The sequence below is a fragment of the Hibiscus syriacus genome, unplaced genomic scaffold (genome assembly GCF_006381635.1).
Source record: "Hibiscus syriacus cultivar Baekdansim isolate YM2019G1 unplaced genomic scaffold, ASM638163v2 tig00112206_pilon, whole genome shotgun sequence".
Taxonomy (NCBI): domain Eukaryota; kingdom Viridiplantae; phylum Streptophyta; class Magnoliopsida; order Malvales; family Malvaceae; genus Hibiscus; species Hibiscus syriacus.
This window is the reverse complement of record NW_024063267.1, coordinates 1,322,325-1,332,582: the sequence shown is the minus strand read 5'-3', so window position 1 is coordinate 1,332,582 and position 10,258 is coordinate 1,322,325.

The window sequence follows — 10,258 nt, the reverse complement described above, 5'->3', positions numbered from 1 at the left end:
ATATAAATTATTGGGTTTTAAGATTCTTTAACGACATCAAAAGATCTCCACATGTTCTTCGATCATTTTGGCAAATGTTCAAACCTTGCACATTGTCATCGCTGCATTAGTCCTTGTTTGACTAATCTAATTGGTCTTTAATTTATGCGCTGTTTTAGCCTCTTAAAAGCACTCATGTTTCTTTCTCTTAAGCTTCCAACAACCATTTGATCCTTTGTCCGTTGATGAGACCACTTTCCTACCTGGTAGAGGAATTTTTAGTGATGAGCAACGAAACTGAGAAAATTAAAAAATTAATTTGAATCGGATTATTTGGTTTCGTTCGGTTCAAGTTTTTTAATTTTATATTTGATTTTGGTTTGGTTTAAAAAAAATAAATATGTAATTCAATTCGGTTTCAGTTTTTTCATATGGAGATCTTTTGAACTGAATTAAAGAAATAAAAGATAATAGATATCCAAAATACATTGATTTTAAATTTATTATAAGACAAATTTAAATAAATAAAATACTAAAACTAATAATATTTTTTTATAAATTTAAATTTATATATTTGTACTCATCTGAAGCTTTAAATTTGTTTTTTAGAGGTTGAGTTTGAAAAATAATGAATAGCAAAAAATTATCGAACCGAATCGAATAAAAACCGTGGTTTTTATACCATTCGACTTTGGTTTTGGTTTTCATTTTCAAAAACCTGTAAAGTATAGTTCAATTCATGTTTTAGTGAAAAATTGAATCGAACCGAATACACTCCTATGTATTTGTTTGATAAAGTCGATGAGAAAGTATAATATTACTCTGCGTATATGTCGGATCGGATCAAGTTTTTAATCGACACTGACCTGAATTTGATTTGAGTATTTTATCAATCTAATCGCGGTCTAACATTAATTTAAGGGTATTCTTTTTTTTTTATCTAAATTGTGACTTAATTTTTAAATTAAAAATTGTATTAATCTAACTCGACATGATATATATATATATATATATATATATATTAAGAAAATTGGTCAAGTTTTTTAATTTTTTCTTTTATTATCCTTCCTAACCTAAAAGGATAATAAAAATGATATATTAAAATAAATCAAATAAATGGAGTTTTAAGTAATATATTATCTTTAAGAGAAAATAACCTCAGTGACCAAAAATCCCATATAATATACGATTTTAACCAACTTTTTCCGGATTTGCCAAAATGACCAACAAAATCGCAATGCGATCGCTAATTCGCAACGCGATCTCCATTATCGCAAATTCGCGTTGCATTTTCGCAACGCGATAGTTGAAAATCGCGTTGCGATGGTCTACAGTATCGTTGCGATTTTCCCAATTCGCAATGCGAATAAGTAAATCGCAACGCGAATTGGGAAATTCGCAATGCGAATAAGTAAATCGCAACGCGAATTGGGAAAATCGCAATGCGATAATAAAAAATCGCAACGAGATACTTACTTTCGCAACGCGATACTGACTTTCGCAACGCGATAATACATAATCGCAATGCGATTTTCAAAGCGCCATTAGTATCCTGGCCAAGTATTTTATTTTTAAATTCCAAACATGAATATAAATATATTGGAACACTGAACTGTCCACAGTATATCCCGTAATCGCAACTCATAACCTAAAACCTAAAATCACAACTCAGTCCCATCTCCATCTCTCACTCTCTCACTCATCTCCGACGAAATCCGTCCCCATCTCCGGCGAAATCCGTCTATCTAAATCTCTCAGAGCCACCCTCACAATCAGAAATGGAAAATCAACCAAATCAACCAACGAGGGTTAGTTTTTTTAATTATTTTCTTTTTGAAATTTTTGCATTATTATTAGGTTTTTCATATTGAAATTGATGATAGGTTTACTGGTAATTTCAATAATAGATTAACCATTTCACTTAGATTGCTTATTAAATCAACCAAGAATCGCAACGCGAAATGCAAATCGCAACGCGATTTTAGTTTCGCGTTGCGATTCTCTCGTTGCGATAGTCATTTTCGTGTTGCGATTTTCATTTTCAGAAGCTATTCTTCTTCTGCAAATTGAAACTTGAATGAATTGCATTACTTCAACCAAAAAACAAAGACAAATACGAAATTCACAGTGTTGCATATTTAAGTTTGAAGAATAAACTACTACTATTTATGTTTATTATTGTTTTTGGTATATCTTCACAGTGTAGTTTTGGTATATCTAATTTAGTATGTTTATTGTTTTTGTAGAACTTTATTCGGCTCAATTGACCTTGAGAAATAAAGTCAGCCTGGCCAAAACAATTGCGTCGAAGCTTTCACCTGCACAAAGAAAAATGTTTGAGGATACATGCTTCGGCCATGGCTGAAAGTACAACATCCCGGTGGAGATGCGATGTTGACACACCTGTTTCTTCAAACCATGACTAGAGATCTACCAGAGACTATACAACGTCGTGATGAATAGATATGGTTTGATTTTCCACCGGCGTATACGTGTTTTGGGCGGGAGGAGTTTTGCTTAATCACCGGTCTACGCTTCGGACACGATGATGTAGGTCGGTACACTAGACACATTACCCGCCCATCATGGCTATCCCGGGTTTTTCCTGAGCTGGAGAGGCCGAGTCTACACGTAGAAGACCTGACAAGATTTTTGAATAATAAAGATGGTTTTACTCGGATGGATGACGTCGACGTTGTCCGAGTATGCCTTCTAATTCTTTTGCATGCCGGCTTTTTAGGCAGAGAGGCCAGACAACCTATTCCAAATGATCTAATCAAATTGGTAGAAGACCTAAATGCGTGGAACCTGTTTCCGTGGGGCTCGTATTTATGGAAAGCTACATGGAATAAGTTATCGTCTGCCTTGGATGATCGAAAAAGTTTGCATGGCGATGGTTCCAAATACACTTTGACAGGCTTTATTTGGGCCTTTAAGGTAAGAATTTTTATATAATGTTTCCAAAATTATAAGTAATTATTAACAATTACTAATGTTTTATTATATTGTTTGTAGATTTGGATATTTGAGGCCTTTCCCGCCATGAAGACATATGCAATAAAAACTTCAAATAATATTCCCAGGGCTATTTCCTGGAAGAGGAAACGAACCTTGCAATGGGAAGATTTACTACGGTATACGACAATAAATAATGTAAGTTAACATAAATACTACCATATGTTTATAAACAAGTTATTACTAGTACACATTTAACTTTGTTTAAGCTTTTATATTGTTAGGAGGCCAACACTCCTCTACAGAGGCTGACACCCACGGAAGCTGAGCTTGCCACTGATTGGTGGCAAGCTAGTAAGCGTTTTTTGATGGAACGGTTGATGAGCAGCCTCCACTTCGGGAGCCATCACCTCGCCCAGAGCTATCACCTCACCTAGAGCCATCATCTGATCTACCCGGCTATACACCTCCACAACGACAGCCATCACCTATTCTTTCACATCATCGAGCCTCTTCTCCACCATCACCGCAAGATAGGCGACCGGCAAAGATGTCACGACGTTATCTCCCTGTTCTCCACCTCCACCTCAACGGGATGAGTTAGGGGAGTTACGTGATGAGGTCAATGCCTTGCGTGAGGAGGTCGGTACTTTACGCAAAGACGATGGTGCATGGCGTGTTGAGGTGTCTACATTACGCGGTGAGGTAGCCGCTCTACGTGAGATGGTAGCATCGTTGCATAATGAGGTTCATACTCTACGCAACGAGGTAAGTTTAAGATTTTTCATACTCGTAATTCATTCGGTTGCTGCCAATCTATTTTTGTTAGTATTTGTTTTTGGTTTTGTTTTTGTCTTTTGGTTGAAGTAATGCAATCCATTCAAGTTTCAATTTGCAGAAGAAGAATAGTTTACTTTCGCAACACGAAAAGACTATCGCAACGCGGAAATGGCTATCGCAATGCGAAATGAAAATCGCAACGACAAAATCGCAACGCGAAATGAAATCGCAACGACAAAATCGCAACGCGAAATGAAAATCGCAATGCGATTTGTGTTTCGCGTTGCGATTTTGTCGTTGCGATTTCATTTCGCGTTGCGATTTTGTCGTTGCGATTTTCATTTCGCATTGCGATAGCCATTTCCGCGTTGCGATAGCCATTTCGCGTTGCGATTTTAAGTTTCGTGTTGCGAAAGTAAACTATTCTTCTTCTGGAATGTTTATATATGTTGTCCTTTTAAATGTTTATATAAGTGCTTACTTCTGGAATGTTATCTGAGCATTTGTGAACTATGATAGAATAATGATTTAGGTGAATACAATGCTAGTTTGAAACATATTTGTCTTTGTTTAATATCATGTCTGTTTATTTACTGATTTATGTATTAATTTTTTTAGCGGCCCGATAAGGTGGATGCTTTACGTCGGGTTTTCCTTGCACGACGGAGTCCACGCATCAGACGGCGTGGACGTGCTATTACGTCTCCGTTCACCCCAATGGTGCGAAGACTCCGCAAGAAGAAGCCCGACTCACCGGTCATCCCTCAAGAGTCCCCTCCAATCGTTCAAGAGGCCCCTATTCTCCCTCAAGATTCCCCCCCCACCGTTCAAGAGACCACTGTCATCGTTGAAGAGGTCCCTCCCACCATTCCAGAGCCCGATTCACATGGGGTAATATATCGAAGTATTGAGAAACCCCCACCGGTTCCGGACATGATGGATGAGAGTTGGCTCTCGTATGAGTTACCGGCTAGTACCCTTCCGGTATCTGAAGTGGAGAGGAGACAACTACCGGAAACAATTGTGGATAATACCCTTTGGGCTAAGACCGCAGTTGATTTTTATCTACATGAGCGGAGCCAAGGGTGTTACACTGACATCAACAAACTCAACGATGAAATGTTTTTGTTGCTTGATCGGTCTTGGTGGGGTGTGCTATTAGGGGTTGAAGACAGTGGCTATTTGGATGGGGAGGTAAGACTATATTTGTATTATATATGATTTTGATTAATTTGTTTAAAAATTAATGTAATTCACTAATATGTATTTTTTTGTAAAACAGCATATCGATGCATGGGTGTTACGTCTACTAATAATAAGGAAGCTTAGGAAAAATAAAAAAAATTCGCTATATACAATAATGCCGACGGCTTTTCACGCAGTTCACTTGAAGAATCAACGAGATGAATCATTTTGTTGGGCAATGGACAAGCTAAACTTTATCCTGCATGGTGGGAGGTCGATACGGTTAGTGTTTATTTTTTAAATTTTTAAAGGTGTTAATAAATAATAAGTGCGCAAATAAATGAATTATTACTTATGATCGCAGGTGTTTATCCCTGTTTTGGAACGTCGTCACTGGCTTCTCGTCCAACTTCAGCTCCCATCCCTGAAGATAATAGTGTATGACAGCATGATCAATTACATATCACTGTCTGATTTGAGAGATATTTTCAAGGGATGGAGCTCTCATTTGGCTAAATTCTTGGATGGGATTAAGTATTGGAGTCATTCTGGACACAAGAAGCCAAAGAAGTTCAATGTCACAGTTGTCAGAGACGAGACCGCGCCACAGCAATCGCCGGGAGCCAGAGGGGATTGTGGTCCTCTCGTATGCCTTTGCTTGGCGCGTTTGACGACGGGAAGCACAGAGTTTTTACCTCCCACCGATAGAGATAGAGCTGCAGTAGGCTTGTGGTTTCGGCATTATATGGCTAGAGCAATATATTCGAGACGCTGCCTACCTGCATCCGCGTTATGAAAGTGTCCATTCTTAATTGGTAAGTCAAATGCAAGTTTTGTTAACATATATACTCCTTTTGGTTTGAAAATGTTTGGTTAAGTACCTAGAATTCAATAATTTGCTGTTTGTAGGTTTTAGATGTGTAGGAAGTCTTGTTTGAGCAAATGTTTGGTTTCTGCAGGTTAATCCTTAAGTGAGCTGCGTGAAATGGATGTACGGGTCACAAAGTTGTTGATTCTTGATTCAATAATTGATGAAGAAATAAGAATTATTATTATTTTTTGATTGTTTAATTGATTTGTAAAAGATGATTTGTAAATGTTGATTTGTTTAATTGATGTGTAATTTGTGTTGAAATGTAATAGTTGATTTGTTGATTTTCAATCTGCTTTATGTTGAAGGCAAAACAGACTATCGCAACGCGAAATGGTTATCGCAACGAGAAAATCGCAATGCGATTTTCATTTCGCATTGCGATTTTCTCGTTGCGATAACCATTTTCGCATTGCGATAGTCAAATAAATGTCTAATAAGTGATGACAACTGAACAGATCATAGCAATGTTCAAACTCAAGTTACTAATACATGCCTAACTGAAAATGTTAAAAGTGCACACATAAAATACACATAATGCAAGTTTTGTTAACATATATACTCCTTTTGGTTTGAAAATGTTTGGTTAAGTACCTAGAATTCAATAATTTGCTGTTTGTAGGTTTTAGATGTAGGAAGTCTTGTTTGAGCAAATGTTTGGTTTCTGCAGGTTAATCCTTAAGTGAGCTGCGTGAAATGGATGTACGGGGTCACAAAGTTGTTGATTCTTGATTCAATAATTGATGAAGAAATAAGAATTATTATTATTTTTTGATTGTTTAATTGATTTGTAAAAGATGATTTGTAAATGTTGATTTGTTTAATTGATGTGTACATAATTTGTGTTGAAATGTAATAGTTGATTTGTTGATTTTCAATCTGCTTTATGTTGAAGGCAAAACAGACTATCGCAACGCGAAATGGCTATCGCAACGAGAAAATCGCAATGCGAAATGAAAATCGCAACGAGAAAATCGCAATGCGATTATCATTTCGCGTTGCGATATTCTCGTTGCGATAACCATTTTCACGTTGCGATAGCCATTTTCACGTTGCGATAGTCAAATGAATGTCTAATAAGTGATAGCAATGTTCAAACTCAAGTTACTAATACATGCCTAACTGAAAATGTTAAAAGTGCACACATAAAATACACATAATGCAAGTTTTGTTAACATATATACTCCTTTTGGTTTGAAAATGTTTGGTTAAGTGCCTAGAATTCAATAATAATTGTTAAAAGTTTATGCATGTTAATCCTCGTTGCCTTTTTCATTTCGCATTGCGATTCTATCGTTGCGATTTGCAGTTCGCATTGCGATGGTCAAATGATTGCCTTTCGCAACGCGATTCTGACTTTCGCAACGAGATAATACAGAATCGCAATGCGAGTTTCAAAGTTCGCAACATGTTTTAGTTTCGCAAGCCAAATATTTTGTGTATGTATATATACGCAGCAGCAACAACTCAAACCTAAATCCCTAAATCGCAACTCATTCCATCTCCATCTATCACTCTCTCCGGCGACATCCGTTCCAATATCCAACGACATCCTTCCCCATCCGGCAACAGGTCTTAGTTTCGCATCTCGTTTGTTTAGTTACAACCATGAAATCATCTAATGTTGATCATGTTTGGATAGATTTGTGTTTTGGAGGGTCATGGGAGAATGTTCATGGTGTTTTACAATATATGCCTTTACCCATGAATCTTCAACTAAAACTGTCATTAAAGAAGTTAACTTATGAAACCCTAATGTTATGTGTTTCAAAAAAATTGAATTTAGAGCCCCTAAGTGGATTTAGGCTATCTTATCAGAGAAATGGTAAAGTTTATTTGTTAACCGACAATGAAGATGTTGAACGATTCATTGCTTACATTAATGTTTCAAGTGATGATGTTACATTGTATGTTGTTGAACCTAGAAGTAGTATTGTTGGGTCAGTAGCGGGTAGTAATCAACTAAGTGGGTCTCAAACCCACAGCCTTTCTCTAATCCAAATCCAAATCAACTTTCAGCACCAAATTCCGGTTTTCGTATTGACCAATTAGACGATGATGAGCCAAGAGAAAAAATTGTGAGTACTAGTCAGTATTCGAAATTTGATCTTGGTCAATACCCGGACTTTGATATTGGTCAATACACGAATTTTGATGATGTTTCAGAAGAAGAAACAGACCCTGCGTGTAATGATTTTGATATTGGTCAATACCCGAATTTTGATGATGAAACACCGTTGTCGAGGAAGATGTTGTTGATGATAATGAGGAGGAAGTTACGACTGTGAATGAACATGTTGAACATCCATTCTGTAATTCATATAATCCTGAAGAAGAAAAAGAAGAAGAAAAGTCCCCGAAGAAAAGAAATGCCACGGGAGTATAACTGGAATATGCCAGAATTACTTCAGTTACCGGAAGAAGAGTTGGCAAAGAAAGCAGTTGATTGTTACACAAAAGTTATTCGTATCAAGAAAGATGATTGTTTTGATACAAAGGAAGACTTGAAGATAGCTTTGTATACGAAATGTGTGGAAGATGGCTATCAACTAAAAGTTAACAAATCAAGCAAAGATCGTTTCGAAACAAGGTGTACGATTGACAAAAACTATACGTGGCGTATGATTGCAAAGAGGATAAAAGATTGCGCAATGTTTCAAGTTAGGACCTTTATTGATAAACATACATGTTCAAGAACCCAAGTTTTTCCTCACCATAGACAGGCAAAAAAGTGTTGGGTGGTTTTCTGGCTGAGTTAATGTTTTTGAATGGCAGGGTATATCGGGACATGAAATTATGACTGACATGAATGCTCGGTTCAAGATTAGTATATCTATTCTCAAGCTTGGAGAGCCAAATGTTATGCCTTGGAATTGTTGAGGGGGTCGCCAGAAGCATCGTTTGCCCAACTGCCGGCTTATTGTCATAATTTAAAGCTGAAAAATCCTGTGTCGATAACTCATATCAAAACAGATAGAGATGGACGCTTTGAGTTGCTGTTTATCGCCATTGGTGCTGCGGTTAGTAAATCAATATAATTCTGTTGACTCATTTCTGTTAGTTACATGCATTTAAAATTTAAATGATTATATTTCTTGTGTATATTATTTTGTAGATTCGTTCGTTTATTACTTGCATGCGCCCAGTTATTATAGTTGACGGAGCACATTTGAAAGGTCGATACCTTGGAGTAAACTTATTAGCAGTAGCCATGGATGCTAACAATGGGATATTGCCAATAGCTTACGGGGTTGGCAAATCTGAAACCTCTGATTCATGGACATGGTTTATGGGGCATCTTAGGGATTGCATAGGTCCTATTAGCAATCTGACAATCATATCCGATAGGGCAAACTCAATTGACAACGCTGTTAGAAGGTGTTTCCCAGATGCTTTTCATGGACTTTGTGGTGTTCATTTGTATAGAAATCTAAAATCAAGGTCTGCTGGTATAAAAAAGCACAAATGGACATACTGGAAGGCTGTAAAGGCTTATCGGGAAGTGGATTTCAATAAGCATATAAACTGTTTAAGACGTGTTTTGCCTCAGTGTGCTCAAACACTAGAAGATGTCGGGTTTGAAAGATGGTCAAGAGTACATCAACTTGGAGCAAGATATGGTTTCATGACGTCTAATAGTGCAGAATCAATTAACGCTCTGAGTCGTCATTCCCGGAAATTACCCATTACTATGTTAATGGAGTTTTTTCGAGCCTCTATTCAACAGTGGTACTACAAGAAAAGAAACCATGCAGGTATTATTTCTTTGAATTTACAGGAACATTGGGATATATTTTACTAAGTATTATTTATTTAAATTTACAGGAACATTGGAACATCGTGTTACACCATGGACTGAAAAAAAGATAACGAAACGTGTTGTGAAGTCAACGTCATGGAGAGTTGAACCATGTTCAAACACTTTGTTTGAAGTACTGGATAATAACTTAAATGGGCTTGTCGATCTAAATGCAAGGACGTGTAGTTGTATGAAATGGCAAACATCTGGTTATCCATGTGGCCATGTTATAAAAGTTGCTCTTCATCTAAACCAAGATGATTCAAGCACATACGCTATGGATTGCTACACTACAGAAGTATATCGACAGACTTATGCCGAGATTGTCTACTCTATTTCACATCCTTCTGAGTGGGACATACCAGATGACTTACAAACAGTTTTGCCACCAACCATGGACAGAAGGCTACCTGGCCGACCAAAAAGTCACGATCGTATACTGTCTAAGGGTGAAGATAAGAAGAGATCGACATGTAGTCGGTGCAAGGAAAGTGGTCATACAAGGTTGACATGTGGATCACCAGTGCCATCACAATCATCTTTTCCTCTACCAAAATATGGATCATCATCAAAATCCAAAGCTCATATGGTGTCAAGAAAAAGGCAATCAAAATCGCAATCATCTTTAAAATCCCAATCACAACTGGCTTCACCTTTTGGGTCTGTTAACTTAGGTGATTTTTAAATGC